Here is a 26,099-nt window from a genome sequence, read left to right as displayed (position 1 = left end):
TGGGCTGGAGTGGAATTTTCAAAAAGGCTTCTCTCCTCTTTGTGGTACCTCTGTGCTTTTCCCTGTGGCTATTATAGTGCCTTGGGAAGCTTGGGGTAAGTCAGCAGTCACATCCACATGTCTGGGAAAACATTATCATAAGACTGTTTTGCTCAGACATGCAGGCACCAGAAGTAATAAAATAACCTAGAATGCTGCTTGTAACACTTACCCTAGATTCCTGCATGTAGGATATAACTTAGTAACAATCCAAAATCTATATATACATACTAGCCAATAGGAAAACTGATATAAAGATTGGGGGTGCTGTTCTCTCTCTCTCCTTTGATTCTTCCCCCTTCTTGTGATTATAAAATGCTGGGCTCTGCTGATTCCCTTCAGTGCACATTTCTCGGAGTGACCTGACCTATGCATTTCCCTGGCTGCTGTTGACACATGGCTCAATGAACTCCATGCTTGTATGTTCGGCCTTAGCTTCTTTTAGGTCAACAGTGGTTTCAAGGTAATTAAACTTTTTACAAAGCAACTGTCTTCTAAAAAGTATTCCAAAGAGGAAGGCAGAAGCTGCCGACCACTTAAGGGGTAGCCTTAGAAGTTACAACATGTCACTCCCATTGCATTGTATTGGTTAAAACAAGTCCCAAGGTGAGCAAAGATTCAAAGGCAAGGAAACAGACTCCACCTTTTGTTGGGAGGGTGGCAAAGAATTTGCAGCCGTCTTTAACCCATCACACTGTTGTTTGACGATCTCATCCACTGCTGCCCTCTGACTATGTGGGTGGGTATCTTCTAAACTTTGTCTATGGCTCTGAGAGTTCTCCCAAGCTGACATCACAGATACTTTTCCAAAACACTGACCTGAACATGTCACCATCTCTCTGCGAAAGCTTTCAAGACTCCCATTACCTATGGAAGGGAATTTAAATTCCCTACATTGGCATTGAAGGAAACCAGAATGTTTCACCCCAAAATATGCATCTTTGATATCATTATTTTTGAACTAAAGGTAATTAAAAAGCAGAAAACAGATAAAAAGCTCTCTCTAGTCTCCTACTTTTCTCCCTAAAAACAGTATATAAATTCTCCTTTACTGGAGATGGCTCTTATCAGACCAGAGATGGCACTGGAGGAATTTGCAAACGAGCCTTACTCCATTAGTTTATTCCCATAAATTTAGCTTCCCACAGCTTTTCATCTCTGCAAGCCTTAGAATAGCTTTCCTTTTTCCTGTCACTTCTCTAAAATTTACCGTTCTTTATTGAAGATCCTATAGAAGCCAGGGTTTTAAGCCACTGCTCTGAGTGAACTTTCAGTGAAGTTTCTCCAGCATAATGTGCTTGCTTGTTCTTCTCTTGTTAATCTATCTTTTGTTACAGGTGTCTGGCCCAACTACAAATTTATGAAGGTTGAAAAAAATTACACTTTCACTCGTGCAGCATTCAATACCTTTCACAAATTGCTGCACTCTGCCTCTCCAGCCTGACCTCTGGCTACTAGGCACATACACATACATACATACTTTATCCCACAAATGCACAACACTCTCACACAAGTATACACACACATATACACAAACACATACACACTATTGACTACCGACTTCCCAGAAAGACCACTAGAATAGCCTATGCATCAAACAAAGCCTTCCTTCTTATGTAACTGCAGTCAGAGACAGCGGCTTTACCTGAAGCAAGTGCTAAGAACGGGGAGATCAGAGGCAGACACCCCTTGAGTTTTGGTGTCCGAATTCAAGTTAAGGTGGGTCTTGGATAATATGGGTATCAGATTAGGACTGGACAAAATTTATGACGTTACAGTTTAGGATTGGGGGCCACAGTGGGGCAAGAGACTTAGAGTGAATTTTGATTAGTACACGGTTGTTTGGCAAGTGTGCTAATTGCCAAAGTGTTGTTTGCCCAGGTGAGCAGGTAATTGCTCTGAGAAGAGAGTGCCCAAATGAGCAAATACCTTGTTTGAATAAATTGGTTTTTAGGAATTTTTAAAGTAAACAGTCAAGTATTTAATAGTTTACAGTTTTCTCTTCCTGGGCAAGAATTTTCTGGAATAAATAGTAGTTGTGTTGGCACAGGTGGTTTCAATGTTCAGTCCTGATTGCTAAGCCACGTGGATCTCTGTCCTCAACACACATAGCCACTGTCACCACGTCCGTCTGACTCTGGTAAGCTTCCTCTTCCTCAGTCTCTGCTTTTTCATGTCCTTATTCTCTTTTCTAATACATTTTATTTTCTCCATTATAAATGTAATGAATGCTGGAAGTTTCAGAATAAAAAAGCTTAGAAGACATCGTAATGTACACACGGGGGTAAATTTTCCTAGGGCCACCAGAACAAATTACCACAAATTAGGTGGCTTAAAACAAAAGAAATTTATTCTCTCACAGCTCTAGAGGCCAGAAGTCTGAAATCAAGGTGTTGGAAAGGCTGGTCCCACCTGGAGGCCCTGAGGGCAAATCTCTTTCATGCTTCTCTTCCAGTCTGGTGACTCCCAGCAAGCCTTGGCATTCCCTTAGCTTAAGGCTGCATGACCACAGTCGCTGTCTCCATCTTCACATAGCCTTCTTCTGTGTATGTCTGTGTGTCCTCTTTTCTACTTACAAGGACACCAGTAAAAGTGAGTCCCACTATAAGTCCCGGGCTCACCATACATCCAGGATGATCTCATCTCAGGATCCTTAACTTAATTACATTTGCAAAGACCCTATTTCCAAATAAGCTCCCATTCTGAGGTTCCAGGTAGACATGAATTTTAGGGGAGCCACTATTCAATCCACTACAGCAGTGTAAGAGAACTAACTCTTCATCTCCTTTACCAGGAAGCAAACAGATACTGTCTAAAATGATAAATCAAGAAATGACAACTTAAGCACATTATTTTGACCTGGGGGAAAACATTAAAGGCTTGAACAGGCTTCTCCGGGAGAGCAGGGGGAAGCTGGGCAGGGCACAGCTCTTTTTTGTATTTACAACTGGTATTACCTCTGAACAAAATTATCTGATCGCATTTCTTTGATAAACCAAAATAATGAAAATCTCCCCTATGATTTTCTTTCTAATACTTTTCTTTGCACTTATCCAGAAGATTTGTCATCATTTCGAATAAATGAAAATCCCTATCATCCAGTGATAGAGTTAGCATAGTTACATGTCCTCTCTCAAATTTTTTTAAGTTGATCCTATTGCATATGCAATAGGGAAACCAGTTTGGTTCCATCTATCTTCATAACATAAAGGTATCTCCATATTATCTTTGAATTGTAATGGACATTCTTATTGGCTACATAAAATTCCATCTAGTAAAAGGCTCATCACTTATTTAAATTGGTTCCTATTTTTTTATATTATAAATAACACTAAAATAAATACCTTTATGAGCAGTTTTTTGTTTGTGTGTGAAAAAAAAGAAGTAACTAAGGCTAAGGATGTCTAAAGAGGATTCAGAAGATTGCAAAAGGATTGCACTCACACCTGCTGAAGGTGAAACCACAGAATGTCCCAATAGACTTGGATAAACTGAGGTCAGTATCCATCCGCCTTTAACGTCTCTTAGCTAGGAGTACCCCAATCAACCACTCAAAACAGTTAGTAATTTTGCATTTTTCTGCCCAGCCACTGAACCACCTTCAAAAACAACTTTTTGTGGAAATCATCTATGAAAAACCTCTCCTCAACTTGTTTTATAGTACACTATTCAGGACTCCCTGGTAAGTGTATCCAAATTGCAGTTCTTTGTTTCCCAAAAAAATGCTATTTCCTTTGACCTACATGTCAATTTTTTTTGGGGGGGGGGGGGTTAACAGTTGTATTCAGATTACTTCCTTGAAATAGGTACCAATTTCTAGAAGTTACAGGAGTATGAATGTTTTGAAGATTTTTGATATATAAGTGTTTGCCAATTTGTATTCTGGGGGAAGGGAAAGTGCCAATCTGTCTTGCCACTAGATCATATAAAGTCCATGTCCCGTTGGTCTTCTCAACCTTCTCTTCTCAGTGAAAGCCAGTGTAAGAGGATATGCAATAGGCTTTCCTGCTGCCTCAGGATGTTACCTACAATCCGAAAGCAGAGGACTTTCAGATTACCCTTATTAAAGAGTAGACATAGGGCCGCCCCGTGGTTCACTCGGGAGAGTGTAGCGCTGGTAGCGCGGAGGGAGCGGGTTCGGATCCTATATAGGAATGGCCGGTGCACTCACTGGCTGAGCGTGGTGCGGACCACACCGTGCAGAGGGTTGCGATCCCCCTACCAGTCAGAAAAAAAAAAAAGAGTAGACATAGAGCACAGCCTTCTAACACCAAGGTCACTGGCCAGCCACAAAAAAAAGAAAAAGAAAAAAGTAGACAAACCTTCCCTTTGATGCTCACCTCCAGCCCTCCATCCAGCCAATAGAAGCAGAAAGCTGAAATTTATTATGGAGAGAGCTGCAAAGAAGGTGAGTCATCAACCACCGAGTGGGAAATGTTGTGATGCTTTCACTTCTTCTAGCCAAGAGGATTGTCGTAGGAACAAGAGGTATCTTTGAGGGAGACTGGCTCCTTCCTCCAGGTATGCTGAGCTGAGAAACTCACAGGCCACCTGGTGCATAGGAACAGAAAGCTCAGTGACTGCCATCGCTTAACCAGTATGCATCTCTTCCTTAGCTGCAAGTCCCTGATTTTACTCAGTGTAATAATGCACCTGGGAAAAGAATACGTTTTCCAGGCTCCTTTGCAACCAGACATGCCCCAGCCAATGCGGTAGAAGTAGAAGTGTTGTCTGGAGTTTCTGGGAAGGCTCTTTAAGGGAAAATGACTTAACTAAAAGGATTTCCCTCCTCCTTTGTCCTTCCTCCTTCCTGCTGCCTGGAATGTAGTCAGGGTGTTTGGAGTTCTGGCAGCCATCCTGGACCATGAGGTGAGTGCCTAAAGACGGCAGAATAGAAACACAGAGGATGCCCAGATCCCTGATGATCATGAGCCACCATACAAGTCTTGGACTGCTTACTTCTGAAATTCATTTGCGTGAAAGAAAGTAAACCCTTGTGTGTTTAAACCACTTTATGGCTTTTGTCTATTTTTTTTTTTTTTTTTTTTTTTTTTTGGTGGCCAAGCTGGTACAGGGATATGAACCCTTGACCTTGGTGTTATTGGCACCATGCTCTCCCAAGTGAGCTAATCAGCTAGCTTTTTTGGAATCATTTAAGACTTACAGAAAAATTGCAAAGATAGTACAGTACATTTCCATATACTCCCACCCAGTTTCCCCTAATGCTAACATCTTACATTACTGTGATAACCAACAGTGATACATGACTGTTAACTCTGATCTCACAAGCTTTTCTGCTCATATTCTTTTCCTGTTCCAGGATCCCATCCAGGGTGTCACACTGCACTTAATCATCATGTCTCCTTAGTCTTCTCTGGCCTGTGACAGTTTCTCAGTCTTTCCTCCAGCTTTTCATGACCTTGATCTTTTGAAAAACATTGGTCAGCTGTTTTGTACGATGTCCCTCTTTTCGACTTTGAAGTTTTCTCATGATAGACTAGGTTAAAGGTTTGGGGGAGAATACCACAGGGGTGAAATGCCCTTCTCAATACATCACATCAGGAGGCACATGGTGACATAATTTACCACCAGTAATGTTAACCTTGATTGCATGGTTAAGATGGTGTCTGCCAGGTTTCTTCACTGTAATGTTACTATTTTTTTCTATTTTAATGGGTCTACCATGAACAAGAAAAATGAAAAATGCTTCAGAAACTGCAGTGGTAGAACTCGATGTGCAGTGATTGGTAGAGATGCTGGCTGTGAAGGATATTGATCACCACCCTTTCCAGCCAGGGGCCAACATGGCACTGAGGGTGGCAGGTTTCCCTCCTCCACTCAGCTGCAGCCTTTTGAGGCGGTGGAAAGAGCCTTGAATGGAAGTCAAAAGCTTCAGCTTCCATTCTGACTCTGTGACCATAGGCAAGTCACTTTGCCTCTGCGAAAGACCAGGTATGATATAAAGTAAACAATCTCTAAAGTATCTTGAGTTTCTTTCTCTGTTCACTTGTCAATCAGCATGTGTTGAAGCCCTTCTGTGTAGATCTCTGGGGAGATAGTCCCCAACCTTGGAGAATTCACAGCCTACTGGAAAGACAGAGAAGCAAAAATTAAATGGACTGAAGAGTACTGGTAATGAAAGAAATTTATTTTACATTCATACTCACCATGTGCCAGTCACAGTCCAAATTCCCACTGCCACCTGGAGAGTGTGTCATTTTAGTTCTCATTTAGGGAAGTGAAATGACTTGCCCAAGGTCACTTGGCTAGTAAGTGCTGGGGCAGCCATTGAAATTCAAGTCTGTCTGACTCAAAAACTAGCCCTCATAACCACTCAGTTACACTGCTTCCCTGATGGACGTATGTAAAAAAAATCGTGCAAAGAAAGGTGCAAAGGAAGGCAGAAGAAAAGTTTCCCAAAGCCTTTCTAACTACGACATAAAATACAGGAACCATAAAAGTAATTTAAATAACAAATTTATCAAATATAAGGCTTATATGTTCTACACAGAGCACTGTTATGAACACTTTGAATATACTAACCATTTAATCCTCACAAAAACCTTATGAGATTGGTACTATTATCCCCATTTTATATATGAGGAAAACAAAGCTCAGAGAGGTAACTTTCCAACATCACACAACCTACTGGCCCAGCTGGAATCTGAACCCAGATGGCCTGGCTCCAGAGCCTCCACTCTGATCCATTCTTCTACACTGTCAAAGAGAAAGGTAAATGACAAATTGGAAGAAAAATATATTTGAAACTCATAGCACACAGGACTAATCTCCCTAATATATTAGAAGTTCCCCCTAAGAAAAAGGCCAACAGCCCAACAGAAAAATATGCAAAGCGTATGAATACATGTTCAATAAAATTAAATATGTAACTAGAAAAAATACAGATTTTAACCCTACAGGGATACCATTTCTCACCTACCAGATTGGCAGAAGCCCAAAAGTTTGATAAAACACTCTTTGTGAGGCTATGGGGAAACAGCCTAACATTCATTGCTGGCGAGGAGGCAAATCAGCACAAGATCTACAGAGGGCAATTTAAAATTACAAATTCATACACTCTTTGACCCAGCAATTCTATGTCTTGAAATTATTCTACAGATAGCCCACACATGCCAAATGACATTAATGCAAGGCTAGTCGTCGTACCTTCTTTGTGAGAGCAAAGTCCTGGAAACAACCTAAATGCCCATCAACAGGAACTGGTTAAATAAACTCGGTACACACACATAATGGAATATTTTGCACTGTAAAGGGTTGAAGAAGCTCTTTACGGATTGATATGAGACAATTTCAAGATATATTAAGAGAAAAAGCAATGTACAGCATAGAGTATATATTATTCTTTTGTGTGTATTATATTTTCTTTTGTGTAAGAAGAAGAGGAAAAGAATATATTTTGTATTGACTTGTATAGGCATTAAAAAATACCTTTGGAACAAAATAGGAAGTGGACAGATGAGTGGGGAGGGGTGGCAAGGATAGACAGAACAACTTCCCATATACCTTTTGCATTTTTTGAGGCTTTAACCACGTATGTGTATTACTTATTTTAAAATTTTAACAAAAAATTTTAAACAGAAAAGTAAAAGAAAGGTCTTTTAGAGGATGGGTCATTTTAGGACTCTGGTTCCCAGATGACAGCTCAATGGTGCTGTAATGAGATAGACTCTTCATGAACATATCAGGGCTAAAAAAAGGCGGGGGGCACACAAGAACATTCTCTCATTCACACCCACTTACACAGTTCCCATTGCCTTTTCCCATTATGCTCCTGAGGCTCATTCAAAGCTAACACTCAAGCACCAGTGACATCTGGGAACATGGGTAACCCTGGGCAACCAGCTTCTCTCATGGTTGTCATAGCAACAGTGATGTTCCTACAGTTGGGTTTTCATTGTGAAGTAATTATCAGGTTTTGCAGTGGGCTCTTCCACATTTGCTGTTATTTACATCACTGACGTTTATGAATGAGCCTCAATTAGATGCAATTTCAATAGAACTGTTAAGTGAGGCTGTGAATTGAGTCTGATTTACATATCCTTCCATCAAGCCTGGCAGACCTGGTGAATTGTATGCCTGGTGCAATTCAGGAAGTGGGTACCACCTGCACTGCAGCCAGCAAAAGCTGCTGGAAGGCCAAAGACCTACCATGTCCCAAACCAAGATGGGCAATCTCTTCTCTATCCTCCTCCCTCCACCTCCCACCACAAGTACCAGGAGCAGACCCAGCAGGTCCTTGGCTTCAACCCAGTATATAAACAAAGTTCTCTGATTTATCAAAACTTTGTAAAACCCATAGCCCTATATAATTTGTCCCACTTTACACTGGAGAAACCTCAAGTGTAGACTGCACAGAGTCTCTCCACTGGAAAGTGATAGAGCCAGGATTCATAACCACATCTCAGAGCTTCTTCCACTCCTGTCACCTACTCAGGGGCCGAGGATGAACATTTCCTTTGTGTTACCTGGAAGGTGACCCTGAGTTTCATGACATCTATGTGCCTTAGTGAAAAGAAGCAGTGCTCCTGCATCTATGAATCAAAGGTCAGTAGGAAGTGGCTTGGTGCTGACAGCCAAGGACCTAGCTCCCCAAACCTGCCCACGCTCCCGCCCCAAGTAGGTGACTCATGGCTCCTTTTAAGCCTTTAAGTTTGTGAGGCAGCTCCAATAGCAATGTTGGGGATGATTGAGGAAACCAGTAGGACAGAGATGGGTAACCACCCACTGCTGTTAGGCTTGGTGGTTCTGCATCTGCGAGTCCTAGCAACCAGCTTTTTGGCTTCAGAAGGGAAAAGGATGATGCCAGAAAAGCCACAGAAAAGCTGCGCATAAACTCTACCTCTTGTAGTTTCATTTGGGCCAACCAGCCCTTCTTGGCAGGTAGAAATGTACTCTGAAGAAGTTAAACACAAGGAGCCTTTATCTTTAGGGCAAAGGTTTTTAACCTGGGATCGATCCATGTATCTTTGAGTGAACCCAGTGAAAGTGTATGCAAAAGCTGCAAGATGTAGCAGATGTGAATCTGCAACCACAAACTTAGGTGTGCAAGAAATTTAGCAATTCTTTGTTTTTGTTCAACCAATTTAAATCTGTCTCTAAATGCTATCCATTTGGGTTGGCCAGAGATTCTGACATTATTGGGCCTTCTACCGTACTGTCCCCCCACCCTCCACTTCTGTTTCATGAGGGTCTTGATTCCTTTGTGACAAGCAAGCATCAGGAAGGCCCCTCGGTCATCGGTCCACACTGCTTATCACTGAGATGCCTCTTGTTCCAGCTCTCACAGTTCTTTCAGATACTGGAGCCCTGCTGTGTTTGTGCTACACTTGGGCACAGCCCCCCATCAGGCTGGCAGGAACAGGGCACAGACCAGCTTCCCTGGAGGTTTTTATGTCGCCATCCCCTCTTAGGACTCAGATCCCAGCCACCTGTGGGAAACCTAAGATCCTTGACCTCAACACTAGGATTTAGAGGTGAAATCATAAACAGCAATAGGATATAAGGTGGGAGAATGTGACATATTCAAATATTTTTGAAGGGGGAGTGTCCCCACCGAAAGAATTTTGTAAATCTATGTGTTTCTTTACAAATTTTAAAGTTGGCAAGCAAAATTTTCATTCCCCAATTAAATAGTTGCAAATTAGATAATTCCAATATATTCAAATATCGGCATTTCTAAATAAATTTTTAATATAACCAATGAAATCTGAATATAGTCAGTTGATACACATCATTAGCATTTTAAGGAATATGTGAGCAAGCTCTTCTTCAACAAGCCAATGCCATCTAGACAAAGATGACCAGGAAGAAAGTTGAGTCTATTGACTCATTGCAACAAGGGAGAGCACATGTCATGAAGAACTGTAGGGCATTTCAGTGCCAGGGGATTAGAAAGGACTGATAAGATCTGAGCTGTGTGAGGCACTTTTGGAAAGAGTTCACAGAAGCGGGGCCTTGCTCTGGGTTGGATGCTATCAGGAAGCAGAGGGTAATCCTATGACTGGGTTCAATAAATCTTATCTAGAAACAGGGCAGTATAGAGGAAGGTTAAAGTTTTAACTGATAGAGATGGAATCACTCATATTAACTGGGAGAGTAGAATTATATTAATTTTCTATTGCTTCATAACAAACTACCACAAATTTAAATCAACATTCATGTTTCATCTCAAAGTTTCTGGGGTCAGAGATTGGAGCAAAGCCTAACTGCTCAGAGTCTCCCAAGGCTGAAATCCGGTTATCAGTTGGGTGGTATTATCATCTGAAGGCTTGACTAGGGAAGAATCCATCTTTGAGCTTCCTTGGGTTGTTAACAGAGTTCATTTCTTTGCTGCTGTAGAATTCATGGCAGTGTGTTTCTTCAAAGCCAGCAAAGGAAAGGCTGCCTCTACAGGACAGTTCTCCAGATGGTCTTGGACCAACCCAGTTCTCCCCCACTGTCTGGCTTATAACCCTTGAAAATAAATGTAGAATGTGCTGGGAATGCAACATTCTGAGATAAGTAAGGAGGGGACTGGCCTGAACAGTCTGGGCTCTGTTCCAGCCTCCACCCCCAAAACAGGATGTCCTTCAATGCTTTAGCACAGTAATTCCCATGATCTCAGGGTATAAAAACCATGGTAGGCTGCTTTCTGGAGTCCCTCAGCTGCAGTGCCAATGAGGCACATGAAGATAGGACTTCATCTACCCTAGACATCTTTCCCAGGCTTTGAGGGACCAGCTCACAATGAATCCTAGGCTTCTGTGGTCCCTTGCTGTCTATCTGTAAGTAATAAAACAGCTTCATGTAACTTGATCTGTGCATGGTGTTCTGTCTTACTGGACTCAGACAAATTGGTAACCAGTGCCAAGTGAACCTGCTCCAGTCTCTGCTGCTGGTGTCTGTGCAATTAGGGAAAAACCTATACCCTCTTCTAAAAGGCTCCCCTGGATTAGGTCAGGGATACCCAGGAAAGTCTCTCTTTTAATTAGTTCAAAATCTACTGATTAGGGACCTTAATCACATCTGCAAAGTCCCTGCAGTTTTGCTGTATAATGCAAAATAATAATGGAAATGATATCCCATCACCTCACCACTTTCTATTAGGCAGAGGCAAGCCACAGGTCCCACCCACTCCAGGGGAAAGGATTACACAAAGGCATGGACACCAGGGTCCAGCAATCATGATTACCACCCTAGAGGGTAACTGCCATAGGGATGTTTAGTTTTATTTTGGTTTGCACAGTGACCTTGTTTTTGTCTATGTTTAGAGAAGATTATGAAGGGGTCTTCTTTTTTGGTTTTGTTCCTGTTTTTTGGCTCTGATCACCACAGTCACAGGGTGACCTTATCTGGTGCTGGTGTACTGTGAGGTTGCCATGTTGCCCAGGAGAACACTGCAGCCCAGCTCTGAGTGTCAGACTAGCCCCTAGCAACACTGAGGCCTAGGTCTTGGTGTCAGGCTAGCCCCCAAGTGTCAGAGACATCTTTCTCTTCCCACAGAATTTTATTCTAATGTAATCATTTATATTGTTGAAAGTCTTTTATGGACCACTCTGTCAGACTCTTCAGCAGCAAAAATATGAATATAAATTTGTTTTAAAATATTTTTATTTTCTGTATAAGACTAAGTGTTAAGAAATCCTTCTAGCTTGAGTTATCATTACAGTTATGGTTAGTGCACAATTGGTGGAAGCAACATAAAGATATTATACACTTAGACATATAATTATTATATATATTAAGTAAAACTGTATTAAACTGTATCTACTAATGAGATGAATGGGACTGGTTTTATTTCCAGTTAATTTATGCATTTTTAGATGAATATGAATAATTATCAGCATGAAAAAGGTTCAGTATCAATTTCTAATTTTTGTTTAGGCTCAGTTGCTTAGAGTGTGGTGCTGATAACACCAAGGTCAGTTGTTCAAGTTTGTGTAGATGCAAGCACTAAGAACCTTTGCTCATATAAATAAGTAGTTGAAAATGGAAGGAGGTCTGATCATGCAATGTCACTCAATTCTTTGAACTTCTGAATTACATCTCCAAAATCACAATATGATCTAGCATCGAAATTATTCAAATGGAAACCAGCTGATCTGCAAATTATTACCAACAATTAGGGCCACTCACTATCTCAAATATAGCACCAACATTTAAAAATTATCCATTTGTTGGTAGCTTAAAACCATTTGTTAGTATATACCCAGGGCAATGTGCTATATAGTTAGATGTAGAATGGACAAAGTTAGGAAAAGGGGGCTTATGATAGAAGAATTGGGAAAGGAAACCCTGCAAGTGCATCTCAGGGGAGTTCCCAGCAGATCAATTTTAGAAAAGAATACATATGAAAATAGGGGACCTGAAAATTTATTTCCTTAAAACAATCCCCATACACCTTGTAGAATGTATATGCATGAATATTCCAATTTGAAGATGCTGATATAAAACCTTCTAAGGTTTTGTTTGCTATTTCCACCAGAATACCTAAGGTAATCACGAAAAGGATAGATTTTCTTACATAGACTTAGAATATCCAAAGTATTTTAGGGAGGGGAAAAAAACTAGAAGAGGAAAAACAAAATCATCGATTGTCTAAAAGAAAGATAAGTGGTGGTAGGAGGAAGGAGCAAACAGAAAAAGCAGGAGAAATACAATAGAATATAATAAGGTGGTAGAAAACAAATTCAAATAAATCAATAATTACATTAAACTTAAATGTCAAAACTTTCCAATTAAAAGATGAAGATTTTTCAGACTGAATTTTTTAATGTAGTTATATCTGCTATTTTAAGAGTGGCCATCCCCCTAAAAAAAAAAAAAAAAGAGAGAGAGAGAAAGAAAGAAAGGAAGGAAGGAAGGAAGAAAAAAAAGAAAAGAAAGAAGGAAAGAAAACATAGGCACACAGAAAAGTCAAAAGTGTAAAGATGCAAAATAATATACCAGACCATTGCTAACTAAAAGAAAGCTGATATTGTTACATTATCAGAAAAATCAGGCTGTAAGACAGAGCATTACTAGAGATGACAATGTGACTACATTATGATAAAAGTTTCTTCTCATCAGAAAGAAATGAGTTTAGTTTTGTATCCACATAACATATAATTAACACAGCTGCAGGACAACTTCTTCCTTTTTTTTTTTTTTTTTTTTTTTGGCAGCTGGCTAGTACAGGGATCCAAACCTGTGACATTGGTGTTGTAAGGCTGCACTCTAACCAACTGAGCTAACTGATCAGCCTGTGGAGGACGACTTGATAAATCCACTCTCATACTGGGATATTCTAACACTCCTCTCCCAGGAACAGATTGAGCTGACAAAGAAATAGTAAGAATATAGTATGAATGAAGATAATACCATTAGGGGCCACCCATGGCTCACTTGGGAGAGTGTGGTGCTGACAACACCAAGTCAAGGGTTAAGATCCCCTTACCGGTCATCTTTAAAAGAAAAAAAAAAAAAGGTAGTACCATTAGCAAATTTGACACATATGGGACATAAAACCCAGAAAATGGAAAATCCACATTGTTTTCAAGTACACGTGGAAACTTTACAAAGAGCAACACCACGCTAGACGAGTAAGGTCAGCTGAAAAAAAGATCAAAGGATTGATGACATCATGCAGACCACACGCTGACACAATGCAGTTAACAATTACACAAAAATAAGAAAAATAAACATATATTCGAAATATATACTTCAAAATAACTTATGGATTAAAGAAGAAATCATAATGGAAATTTCAAAATATTTAGAACTGACCCATAACAAAATGACTACTTTCTGAGATGAGTGGGACATAGCAAAACTATCATTCAGAGGGAAGTTAACAGCCTTAAAAGGCTTACATTGAAAAATAAAAAAGTAACAATATTAATGGGTTAAGCCCCAATTTAAGAAGCTAGGAAGAGTCTACTTCTCACCCCTCTTGTCTCCTCATTGCTCCCTGAATCTCCCCACACCTTTCCCTCACTCCTTCCTCCACCTGTTCTGTGCACTTCCTGAGTTTTTCCCACGTGCCGGGCACTGCCTTCTCCCCCACCAACTTTACCACCATTTCTCTGAAAGTGTTCAGATTGCCCTTCTGGTGTATTAATGGAACACCTGAAATATTCAATACCCAACATAACCGCCTTTGACTGCACTCATTCACTCAACACTAACAAACACCTGTTGAACTATCAACCACGTACCAGGTGGGCTAGATGCTGGGGACACTGAAATGAAGAAAGCCCAGTTCTCACCCTACAACAGTGTTCTCACAGTGCGGTACCCAGACCAGCACCATCAGCATCACCTGGGAACCTGAGAAATGAAATTCTCATGCTCCATCCAACACTTAGGTATAAAAAACTATGGGGTGTGGCCTAGCACTCTGGGATTTAACAAGCCTCCAGGTGACGCTGCTGATGCTCACTGGAGGAGTTTGCGACCCACTGCTCGAACTCCCAGGTGAGTTTGCAATCCAGCAAACATTAACAAACAATTAGGGCTGGACAGTTAGCTCAGTTAGTTAGAGCATAGCTTTATAACCTCAATGTCATCATTTTATCAGCCAGCTGCAAAATAAAAAGACACCAATTATAATGCAGTGGGTAGGTGGAGCCACCAAAATGGCCATCATAGGGAGCCAAGAAAGCTCTTAGAGACCTGCCCTGACCTATAAAGAAAGGAAAGACACACACACCACCCCCCAGGAAGGAGTCACACCTGAGGCAATGTGGAGCAGGGAAGAGCTCCTAGTTTTTGAGAAAGAAAACTGGTAAGGCCAGAAATAAGAGAAATTACAATGTGCTCAGAAAACTTAGAGTCATTAGGAAGCTGGAGACATTATGTAAAGGTGTGGAGTGTGAAGAAAGAACAGAGACAGCAATCAGATCCTGAAAACCGCTAGTGCTGCTAAGGAGTTTGAGAACAATGGGGAGTAATTGAGGGAAGCTACAGAAGTGCTAGCCACTCCTAGTGATACCCGGACTCATCACCGCTCCGTTGATTACATAGTAGAATTTCCAAGCAGTTGTCTTCAGAACCAGGCACATAATGAGTATATTTCTTCTTTATTAAATTGGAAATTGGAATATTTATGAGGCTTTTTGTCTTTTCTCTCTCTCTCTCTCTCTCTCTCTCTCTCTCTCTCTCTCTCTCTCTCTCTCTCTCTCTCTCTTTCTCTCTTTCTTTTTTTTTTGGTAGCTGGCCAGTATGGGGATCTGAACCTTTGACCTTGGTTTTACAAGGTGACACTCTAACCAATAAATTGGGATATTTGAAACAGAAAAATTATATGTCACAAATGTCCAGGAGGTTTTTGATTCACTTACCCATCTGTCATGATGTTGATGTGCCAGCATGATTTTACAGCCATTTATTTGAGAGAGAGGAGAAAGATTAATTTGATAATCTCACAGCTTTTAATGGGGTGAAACCAGCTGAAAGACGAGCAGATACTCTTGCACTGCTCAGACACCATTGAGACTATAATACAAGTGACAGTGACTAACTCAAACAGATGCTTTAGTAACTCACATTCATTCTGTAGGAAGTCCTGTCCATCACCCCAAGCTGGAGACTCTGCCCCTTTGGATCCAGGTATAAGCATATACAAGGACAAGGCTATCAAATTCATCTTGAAGCAGCTTTCCTTTCTGCTGTAGATAGCTTAGAAGGAACAGAAACTCAGAAGCCTTCACTTGAGAAGCTGCTGAGAGGAACAGTGTATGAAGTCGAGTCTTTGTCCTTAAATTCATTTGGATGGAGCATTTTCAGGTCAGTCTCTGAATACAGAAAAGACCTCATCACAACATTGTTGATGAGATTCAGATACTAAAACATCCCTGGGGTGGTCAAAGAACCAAATCAATGGTTAATCTTTACTAATAGTAGACAAGAAAATTAACCAACCAAGTTTAAGTTAGGCTTTTTTCTTACTGACTTACTTTAATATTTATTTGTAGACCACAAAGCATCTCTCTCTGTGTAAGATCTGGAGGAAAGTAATCCCTTCTCCCTCTGGACATTTTATTTGTATTCTTTTCAACATATTTAAAAATAAGAAATACATAGTGCCTGGTACAAAATGTGAACATACAGAGAAAAGAGCAGTTCCCTCCTCCAGAGGCAACCTCTAGCAACTATGCAAAACATGTATATCTGTAAACACGCCTTTTTTTTTTTTTTTTTTTTGTCATACACCAAAAGCAAAACAGTCTATATGTTTTCAATACCTTACCATTCTATTTTGGTGACGGCTCCATATCAGTATAAATGGAGAAGCCCCATTCTTTACCACTGCTCCACGGTGTACTACTTCGTGGTGCCTATTTTATTTAACTGATCGTCTACTGATGGACGTTTAGACGGCTTCCAATCTTTCACTAGTTCAAAAAATCCTGCAATTAAATGCTTGTACAAAAATCCACTCTCTGTATGAATAAATAAAATGTGCTATATGCATATATGGAATATTATCTAGTCTTTAAAAGGAAGGACATTCTGGCACATGCTACAAATGGATGAACTTTGAGGACATTAAGTTGGAGTGAGCAGGACTGAAGCCATGTTGGTACCTAAAACCACCTGAGCTGGGGGGGAGGGGTAATTTTTAAAAGGGCAGTTTTTTTCTCTCCACTGTTTCTTTCCATCCCCTGACTTTCTTATCTTGCTTGCTAAATAGGAAAACAAGGCTGAGAAGCTAATTAGCACTTTGCAAAGTTAATAGTTCTTTCTTTGAGACTTGCAGAGTTTTGAGAAATGATCAAGGTCAAATAACTGGAAGCTGCCTTGGGCACCAGCCAAGTACACCAGAGCAAACCAAAATCTTGCAGGGTCCTGAGATAACAGCAAAGATGAGAACAGAAACCAGACGAGGTCTGGGCAAGACCTTGTACCTGACCCATAGACACGGATCCCGCATAACTCACATCTCCTTCTCTCCTGCTTTTCACCTCCCATGTTCCATCCCCTCTACCCCTCCTTTAAAAACCCCTCGGTAAATCTAAGTCTGAGATGGGATAGCCTACCATGTTCTTCAGCTGAATACATCTGCTTTTCTAACACCCACCATTTGACTTCTGAGTTTTTTTTTTTTTTCTTTCCTTCTCAAGGGGGCAGTCAGCCGGACCTGAGTCTGGTAACAATTATGCTAAGTAAAAATAAGCCGGTCACAAAGGACAAATACTGTCTGATTCTACTTATGCGAGGTACCTAGAGTAGTCAAATTCATAGGCACAGAAAGTAAAACAATGGGTGCCAGGGACAGGGAGGAGAGGGGAATGTGGAGTTGTTGTTTCCTAGGTACAGAGTTTAGTAGGTCCCGATTAGAAAGCTCTGGGGATAGATGGAGGTGTCGGCTGCACAACATTATGAATGTGTCTAACACCACTGAACTGCACACTTCAACATGGTTAAGATGGTAAATTTTATGTGTATTTTACCACAATTTTTTTAAAATCCATTTTCTGTATACTTATTTGTTCAATCAGTCAATAAAACTGTGTGTGCCAGAATCACACAGATTTACATAAGGACTTACCCGTGGGGCTAAGAAAGACAAAAAGGAATGAAATAGGCAAAGAAATGACATGAAGACACTCCAGGCAGAAAGTTCAGCATGTGAAAAACCAAAAAGCTGAGCCAGAGAGAAGAGGATGGAAAAGCGAGCAGGGGCCAGATATAAAGACCTCGCGTACGTTGCTAAAGATACAGGATTTTATTTGTAAGACGCCACGAGGGATCAAGACATTGATGCGGCACACAGACCTACCCCGTGTGTTAGGAGGGCTCTGGCTTCCATATGGAGACTGGATTAGAGGGAGCCAGGCAGGAGGACAGGTGGAGAGGAGACGGGGACCAGAGCTCTGGCAAGAGACAACGGGTGCCTCCGCCAAGGGTCACGAGCACACATACCTTCTACACAGGCCTGCCACAGCCATTTCCAAAAATGTAACCTCACAGGCCTGCAGCAGCCACCAGCCGGAGACTTCCCTCCTGGCCACAGCACTTGTGTATTAGTCAAGTCCTCCAGAGCATGAGGGGCAGCCAGACACAGATCCATCGGTAAAAGAGGACCCACCTTTGCCTCATACACTGACCACCACCCAGTCCGCTGGAGAAGACATGAGACAGAAACTGAAGCAGAAAAGAAACCCCTCTCTCCTGCTTTCCTCCAAAGGGGGACAAGTAAGAAGGAGGTTGCCTAAATCTTAACCAGTCCAGAAAAAGACAGAAAGCAGGAAGCAGGCTGCTGTAAATTAGGGCACAATTCACCGCTCTGGTTGTTCTCAAAATGTCCTGCCTGCACCAGCAGCCTCAGCATCACCTGGAGCTTGTTAGAAATGCAAATTCTCAGGCTTCACCTACTGAATCAGAAACTCCGGGGATGGGGCCCAGCAATCCGTGCTTTAACAAGCGCAGGTGATTCTGAAGCAAGTTCAAGTTTAAAACCACTTCTCTATAACAGAGTTCACCACAGTGTCTTTTAAATAGTGCGCTCCCTGCTTCTCTACCCAACTTACGTGATAAAATTGACACTCTGGCTCCCCTTAATTTACTCCACGTAAAAAGTATTATCAAATTTACCTCCCGCCACAAAGATCTACTTGCATAAACTTGTAACATATCATAAAGCAAAGAACACCTGTTTCGTTCATTTTATGTACATTCTACCTTGTTCCAAAAATCATTTGAGGTGGCTGGTATACATGTAATTAATCTTTGCCATAGAGCTCGAATGCATTTTATGAACACTGTTAAAATTTTTAATCCATAGAAGATCTGGAACTTTGTAAGTAATTGAAGCCCAGAGCTTTCCAGGCCACAAAGTCAAAAAGCCCAGGAAACATACACCAAGAGAGACCATCTGTGAGCCATGCAGAAATACTGCATATCCAATTGTCCTGAGGGCCTTCAAGATGAGAATACTCACTGGTCCTGGGTTGTAGCATAACCAAAAATGTGGACATTTTACTTTAAGGAACCACCTTTTTTATAAAATATATTTTCTCCTTTTTTATAAAATATATTTACTGCCATTAGGAGGGTTTTGTTCTGGCCCTCTGCAACCACGACATCAATTCCAGTTTGGTTTTTTTTTATTATTATTATTATTTTATTATTACAGAATGTAAGCATTTTTGTGGCCCTTTACCAATTTCAATTTCAGTTTTCTTAGGGGTCCATTTCATGTAATAAATGGCAAAACCAGTGTGATACAGTAAAAAAAACCACAGACTCTGGATCAGGCTTTGAATCCGGGTCTCCTCCTTAGCTCATAACCTTGGGAAGGCAGCTTACACTCCCTTGGCTCATGTTATCAAGTAGTCAGTGTTGTAAAGTGCCTAATACAATACGTGAAATAAGGCAAACACTCAACAAGTATTTGTTATTCGTATATTGGTTCCCTTCTCTGCCAGGAATACAGCAACAGATCTGCAGTATTGAGAATGGGCCCAGAGGTATAACACATCAGTCACCACTAGATGGCAATAATGGTGCTAAGTAATTGATAATTGACTGGTCCTTCTGTGAACTATTATTTCTCTTAACTAGTATTTACTCATTCATTCATTCAACAAATATTTATTCAGTGCCTACTAAGTGCCAGGCACCACAGTGGGCAGTTAGGATACAAGAGTCATCAAAGGAAGATACAGTCCCTGCCCACATGGACCTTACAGTCTAGGTAGGAAAATGGACAACAAATCACACCAGCAAGATATCACACACACACAGTAAGTGCTGTGAGAGGGCATACAGGGAGAACCAGCCTGGTCAGGGAGGAGGAAGCCGTCCCCGAGAAAGAGATGAGAAAAAGATGAAGGAGCCAAGATCCAAGGAAGAACAGGAGTTGATAGGTGAGGAGCAGGAAGGGAATGCCCAGAGAGAGCCTGTCAAAGGCTCAGGTAGGGGAGCAGGCTGGGGGCTGCAGTTGGAGGGACCAGCAGGGGCCAGGCCTTCCAGGGCCGCATAAGCTTTGTGTTGGGAATTTTGGTCTTGAACCAAAGAGCAGCAGGAGGCCACTGGAGGGCTTTAAACTCTGAGGGGGAGAGAGTTGGGTGACTTGATCAGATTTGCACTTGACAAGGTCTGATTTGCATTTAACAAGGTCATTCTGGCACTTTGGGGAGTCAACTGAAGGGAGAGCCTAGTAGATGCAGAGACCAGTTAGAGAACTGTCACTGGAGTCCAGGGAGAAAGGGTGTGTGTTGGATTAGGGTAGGAGTAGTGGAGATGAAAAGAAATGACTTGAGTGTTAAATAAAAATATTATTCGTGACACTTGTTAAAGATGGTAAAGCAGACTTTATTCAAGGGGGGCGTGGCGATAGGTACAGGTGCCACTGCAATGGGATCTTCAAGTAGGGGAGAGAGATTGGACTCAACTATGACTCCAACGGGAACTAGTAGGGATTTGTAACCAAAGTGGAGATCAGTGGATGAAAAATTACTAAAAAGAAACATGAAGGACAAAGGAGGCAAAGGCCGCAGCTTTTCTATCCTGCCTGTCTTGCCCCACTCCCCCATCACTCATCTTCCAGCCACACTAAACAACAGGCAGCTCCAGCTGGACTCACCTCTCTCCCTCAGATATGCTTTTGCCCTTTCTCATGTGGTAGCCCACTGCCTACAGTGCCCCTCCCAGCATTTTTCCCTAGCAACTCCATTCACTCCTCTGAACACAGCATAAGGGTCCCTCTTCCAAAAAGCAGCCCTAACTTGATCAATGGGTTTAGCTGCCCATTTCTCTACCTAGCAACCAAACAGATAGAGGTTAAAATTCCGCTTCTCTATTTACCAGGTGGATGAAGTCGCATGAGCTGCTCCATCTTCTATGTCTAGGTTTTCTCATTTCTAAGGTGGGACTATTACTATCTTCCTCCTACAGTGGTTTTGAGGATCAGGTGAAATGGTGTCTGTGACCTACTTAGCATGAAGACACAGCTCAAAAAATATTTATTATTTAACACTTATGAGACTCTACTGAAATTATCTTGTTCCTATGTCTTTTCCTTGCTAGACTGTAGACTCCTTGATGACAGGAAATGTATCTGTTTCTCTGCCCTTCTTTGCATCTCCAATTTCTATCACAGTACCTGGTATGTAGCAGAAGGATGGATTTGCAAATGTTCATGTATCAGAATCACATGAGGGTTTGTTATTGTTTTTGTTTCAAAATACAGATTCCTGGTCTCCATACCTGCTGGGCTAGGGTCCCGGTTTGTGCACAGTAGTGACTGAGTCAAGGGATGACCCTCTCTGATATTTATCTGGTACCACCCCCTCATCTCTAATACAGACAATTGCTGTTTGCTAAATCATGTGTAAAGTGCTGCTAAGACACTTCAAAACAGGTCTTCTTAGCATTCATTTCCTAAGGCTGCAGTAACAAATTACCACAAACTAAGTAGCTTAAAACAACAGAAATTTATTCTTTTGTAGTTCTAGAGGCAAGAAGTCTGAAACCAAGGTGTTGGCAGGGCCATGCTCCTTTTGAAGCCTCTAGGAGAGAAGTTGTTCCATGCCTCTCTCTTGGCTCCTGGTGTTGCTGCAATCCTTGGCTTTCCTTGGCTTATAGACACATCACTCCAATCTTTGCCTCTGTAGTCACACAGACTTCTCTTCTGTGTTTTTTCAAAACTTCCTGTGTCTCTTTCTTATGAAGATACATGTGACCACTTACAGCCTGCCCTGATCATCCAAAATCATCTCCCCATCTCAAGATCCTTAACTTAATCATACCTGCAGAGTCTTTTTTTTTTTTTTTTTGCCAGATAAAGTAACATTCACAGATTCCAGGGATAAGTATGTCTTTACGGGGCCATTATTCTGCCTACTACACATGCCAACTCCATTATATTAAATAAAGACAGATTTTAAAACTTCCCATATGATTCTAATGTAGCTATAAAAACTATTGAGATGGGCACTTACCATAGGTTCGTTGAATGAATGGATGGATGGATGGATGGATGGATGGATGGATGGATGGATGGATGGAAGGATGGACAGATGAATGAACAAACAAATGGCTTCCTCTGCTGTGGGAAATCCCCCTCTCCTCCTCCCGTGTCCTTCACTGACTGACTTTAGATATAGCCCTCCACAGCCAGACAGAATGCTAGGGAAAGAGGAATTTAACAGAGTCCCTCCCATCATAACTTCACACCTAAAAAGGTCTAAAAAAAACACCCACATATTTTGGAGTTGCTGACTCCTGAAATACAATGGGCCACGAACACCTCCCATCAGAGAAGAGTATGCCTGTTCCCCCTTCCAACTGGTGCCCTTTTGCATAGGATCCAAGCCTCTTCAGGAGGACTAGATGGCTCCCTAGCCTGCCCAGTTGCCCCATTGCCTCCCCCCAACCCCCAACTACCCCACAGAAATGCTTGTGCAATTTCGGACTGACTCACCCAGGAATAACTTCTGACTTTCCCCTTGTTTACAGTTTCATTTGACTAAGAGACAAGGCTGTTGAAACACCTCAGCCTAAGGCTACTGAGGGACTCTTGAGTGCAGACAAAGTGAAACACTAGGCAACCTGAGAGGAGCTAGGTGTCTTCCCCAGCCTTCTCCCATCAGCGCTTCTGCTGTGGGGTAGGTAACGGGCAGTGGTGTGCTGTTAAATATTTAACGACCCAATCTCCAAGGGAAAAAGCTTTAGATCTGTAATGTTTATCTATTCCTGTGGTGTAAATATTCCCACCATGGCCAATTTCAAGCTGCCAACATGATGCCATTGAAAGTGGAGTTTGGAAGAGATGTGCATTATCATTCTTACCAGCCAACTCCAGCACATCATTGTAGCTCCACTGACCTAAGGAACAACAGTCAACCTTCACTCTAGGGGTCCAGGAGCTGGACAATGCAGCTTTCAGAGGATCACTACATAGAGTCAATTTCCTAATTTCAGGGACCACATACTACCGCTAGGAACAAATGTTTAAAATAGTCACAGATCATTATAATCCCTTCCAGCAATAAGATTCTAGGTACAAAACAAACATTAACATCTTTCTTCTCTGGACTGTCACCAAACTTTTATTTCTACATCTGTCTTGTTTTTAAAGTTGCCTCTGTGCCAAGTACTTTTCCAAATTCAGTACATACATTGATTCGATTCATCCTCACCATAAGCCTATGAGGAAAGTACTTTTTAAAAATGTTTTACAGATGAGCAAACTGAGAGGTTAAGTAACATGCCCAAAGTCACCTAGCTCTGAATTGCCTTTGCAGTTCCCCATAAAGAGTGGCATGATAAATGGCAACTCTCCCAACCCAGGAAGCTCTTCACATATATCAGATATGGATTCCACGTAAAAATAAAGAACACTATTTATACATGTTTATATACATCACATTTATAATCAATTTTATGGTTATCTAGTAGCTGTTGTTAGTAATGAAAATAAGAACCATTTCATACATCATACAATGTGCTATGTAGAGACCAAAATTAGACCTGATCATTGTTCAAATGTTTAAAACAGGAACTAAATTTCTAATAAATAACTTTTCATTATCAGTACCAACAATTCAAACTTACAGAGCATTTTATGTTTTTTTTAATCTACACCTGCTATAACTTTATTTAATTTTTCATTTTAAAGACAAGACCACAATCAAAACCTCTGAACTTATACTTTTCAGCCTCCAAGAACCAAAGAATAGCTATAATTCTAAAATAGCATCGATTCAATAAATAATATTCTTATGTGTATTAATGGACAGTACAAAAACAAGATAAAGTATAAATATATCACACTCCATTTGAAGTGTTGCCACCAAAATCAATTACATTTATTCTGAAAGATGCTACTATAATGTTTGCAGACTCCAGTACTGCTAACAGTTATTCCAAATAAAGTTTACGGGATACTTAGAAAATAGGCTGAATACAGAAAATAGGTACCTGTGGACAGTGTTATAATAGTTATGATCAACAATTTTTTTAAAACACAGAAGGCTATTGTGTTAAGATAAATTAGGAGCTGTAAAGTCATCTCCCTTTAGTGCTTTCAATTGTCCCACGGCCATAAATCAAAGACCCAAATAAATTTAAAATGATCACTGATACTATTCAGGCAAAAACTGTCATGTGTCAGTATTTTTAAATGTTGTGTACATCAAACTAGAGTAAAAAGAGGCTAAAAACAAGATATAGCCCCTCTATTTTCATGAATAGCACGCTGTATTACAGTAAATCGAGTTTTACATATTCCACCATCAAGTGTGGTATCCCCATCTGCTCAGTTTGTGATGGATCATTAAGAATATCTTCAAATCCAATGATGGATTATTAAGAATATCTTCAAATCCAATGTCCCATCATTACTTCTCAAAATATCCAGTGAAAGGTTTGCTCTCAAAAGAAATGGAAGATGCTGAACCTGCTGCACTAACTAGAACTCCATTTGTAATTTTGGTGTAGCAAACAGACCCCGGATGTTTCCCACTGTGGAAAAGTTCATTTTATCTTGGTTGAGCTGGAAAATTTTTTCCTAATTCAAGAGGATGACTGGACAAAAGTTCATCTTTCACACAAGAAAAACCTTTCCGAAGAAGATCATGACTTTTACAAGGGCCACTTGCTGAAAGTTCAGTAACTAAAAGCTGATCTTTTAGCTGAGACACACGTCCCCTGGCATTCCTCTTCAACTGCTCTGTCAACAGCCTCTCCGCCCGGTCACCCGTCAGCCCGCCCCGTCGCTCACTTCTAGAGTATTTTATATTTAAGATAGTGTTTCATGTGTGGTGAATAGAGGACATGAAATCTGGAGCCAGTCAGACCTGAATTAAAGTTCTGACTTGAGTTCTAATACTGTTTTGAGTGCAATTTTTAACAACTTAATTTAATTTTACTTGGAATAAGTAACAGATTCGTATGGTTCAAATTCAAAAGTTAGAAAAAGTTACACGAAAAAAACAAAAAAACAAAAAAAACCTCCCAACTCAGTCACCCTAGCCCCTGGAGGTAAAAACTTTAACACGTCCTTGATATCCTTCCAGAGATATTTTATGCATAAACGGTAGAAGCAAATGGCACATATAATCTTGCACCGTTTTACACAAATGTTAACATTCTACACTCATGGAAAGTTTGAGCTACAGTTTCCTCTCCGCTAAAAAGCAGGTGGGGAGGATTACATCAGAGAATTATGCAAAAAGTCTATCCTACTGCTCGGCATGGAGTTAGCACTCAAAGGCAGTTTCCCTTTCCTCACAAAGGCCTTCTCGCGTGCCTAAGAATAACCTTAGCGTCTGTAAACCACCACCACCACCACCACCCCGCCCCCTGAGTTTCTGATTTAGGTCTGGAGTAGGCCCCGTATTTGCATTTCAAACGAGCTCCCAGCAGGCCATTTGAGAACCTCAAGGTGGAGCGGAAATTTAGATGCCCTAGATTCCAAGGCGGGCTCTACCACTCCAGCAAGTTACTCTCTCTGAGCGTCAGTGTGTCTGTAAACGACACAATTCTCGCGACAAAGACTGTTGTGAAGACCAAATAAAAGAAAGCACGTGCCGGGGCTGTGCTCATGGCACACACTCAAGAAATGACTACTGCGCCACAGATGAAATGTGCAGGAGACACAGGGCAGCTAGGAAGCAAGGGGATGCCCCGAAATCCGATGACAGGCGGACTGAGGAGGGAGAACCCCAGGCTCCCAAAGCTGCGCCACCTACAACCCCCACAGTGCCCCAGACCCCGCTACGCATCCTCCGTCCCCGCAGGACACCCTCCCCGGCACGTCGCCCCATCGCCGCAGGACACCCTCCCCGGCTCGTCACCCCTCTGTCCCCGCAGGACACCCTCCCCGGCTCGTCACCCCTCTGTCCCCGCAGGACACCCCCACCCCGCACTGCGGACGCGGCGCAGCCCGGGAATCCCCCGGGGCGGTGAACGCGCTCGGGCTGAGGACAGAAGCCAGGTCTGAAAACCGAGGTTGGACCCTCATGTTTGAAAGTCCCAAAGCACTGAGCACCACGAACCAAAAGAATGTCGATGCCACTGTATGGCGTTTGATTTTTGAATTATGGTAAAGATGCAAGTGACCCTTTAGCCCT

General features: G+C 41.5%; 1 pseudogene; it reads right to left on the bottom strand.

Annotated features, from left to right (window-relative positions):
• Window positions 1-24,228: 24,228 nt before the first annotated feature.
• On the bottom strand, window positions 24,229-25,222 carry LOC134372536 (proteasome maturation protein-like; annotated as a pseudogene).
• Window positions 25,223-26,099: the final 877 nt, after the last annotated feature.

The sequence above is a fragment of the Cynocephalus volans genome, chromosome 3, assembly GCF_027409185.1.
Source record: "Cynocephalus volans isolate mCynVol1 chromosome 3, mCynVol1.pri, whole genome shotgun sequence".
Taxonomy (NCBI): domain Eukaryota; kingdom Metazoa; phylum Chordata; class Mammalia; order Dermoptera; family Cynocephalidae; genus Cynocephalus; species Cynocephalus volans.
Note: the sequence above shows the minus strand (reverse complement) of the source record. Positions and strands in the feature narration are given on the sequence as shown.